Below are 1,308 nucleotides of genomic sequence, written 5' to 3'. Positions count from 1 at the left end.
TTATTTCCATTTGGTCCAAGGCTTGGAAGAAGGCTCCAGGGTAATTAAAAAGCTGCCTAGTGGCTGGAGAGAGAGGCTTAGGCAGAAGCCCTGATACTTTGGGAGGGGACTTAAGGCTCCCAGTCGTGCTTGAGGGCGGGTGAGCCTTTCCAAGAGAACCTTGCCCAGGCCAGCCTGGGGGCCGGCTACCCTGGGAAGGTTGGTCAAGTGGTCACCCATCTTGATGAGTTTCACTTCCTCATCTAAGAAGTGACTCTACAGGAAGTCACAGAGATGGAGGTCTGTGCGGGTAGAACTCAGGGCTTGAAGATCCAAAAGGGGCCTGGTTCAGATTTTTCTCCAGGGCCATGGCAGCTTCCGTGGCATTCAGGGTTTTTTAATTTTATTTTATTTTACTCACCCAGGCTGGAGTGCAGTGGCGTGATCTCAGCTCACTGCAACCTCTGCCTCCCAGATTCAAGAGATCCACCTCAGCCTCCTGAGTAGCTGGTACTACAGGCATGCGCCACCACACCTGGCTAATTTTTTTTTGTGTTTTTAGTAGAGATAGGATTTCACCGTGTTGGCCAGGCTGGTCTTGAACTCCTGACCTCAACTGATCTGCCTGCCTTGGCCTCCCAAAGTGCTGGGATTACAGGCATGAGTCACCACGTCCAGCCATGTCCAGGGTCTTATCTATCTCAATTTGGGCCAGCTTCTGGATGTCCTGGAAGAGAGTGCAGCCGCTGTGCTGGTTTTGCATCTTCAAGGCACCCTTGCGCTTCTCCTCAGTCAATTTGTGGAAGAAGTGGCCCACGCCCTCCAGAGCCACATTGTCGCAGTGTAAATAGAAGCCCAGAGAGAGGCAGATAAGGAGGCCTGCATGTGCAAATTGTCCAGGTGGTTCATGGCGCCTCCACCAGGTGGAATAATTCTGACGAATCTGGGAGCTCATGGGTTGGTAAGAAGGAGCTAACCACAAACAATGGTGTTGGGCGGACCCAGAAGCAGGAGGTGGCTGAGAAGATGGTCCCTAAGGTTGCAAGTGGAGAGGAGATTGATGGTGAGAGGCTGGAAGAGAGGAAGTCCCAGGATCTCTTCCGTCCAAACACTGTTCAAGCAAGACACAGATCTGTGGGACTGCCAAACGTGACTCCGCCGCCGAGTCATGGTATCTTAAGGAAGCAGGAGTTGTTAAATCATCTTCCACTGTAGAGAGGCAGCAGCTGAGGCTCAGAGAGGAGAAATGACTTTTCCAGGGTCATGCAGCCAGGAGGATGGAGCTAGTATATGGAACCAGGTCTGCCTCATTCCATAGTAATCATACAC

The 1,308-nt window shown here is 51.8% G+C and overlaps 1 pseudogene; it reads right to left on the bottom strand.

Moving 5' to 3' along the window:
- Positions 1-934, bottom strand: LOC105542329 (annotated as a pseudogene).
- Positions 935-1,308: the final 374 nt, after the last annotated feature.

The sequence above is a fragment of the Mandrillus leucophaeus genome, unplaced genomic scaffold (genome assembly GCF_000951045.1).
Source record: "Mandrillus leucophaeus isolate KB7577 unplaced genomic scaffold, Mleu.le_1.0 Scaffold255, whole genome shotgun sequence".
NCBI lineage: Eukaryota > Metazoa > Chordata > Mammalia > Primates > Cercopithecidae > Mandrillus > Mandrillus leucophaeus.
This window is presented reverse-complemented; position numbering and strand designations above follow the sequence as displayed.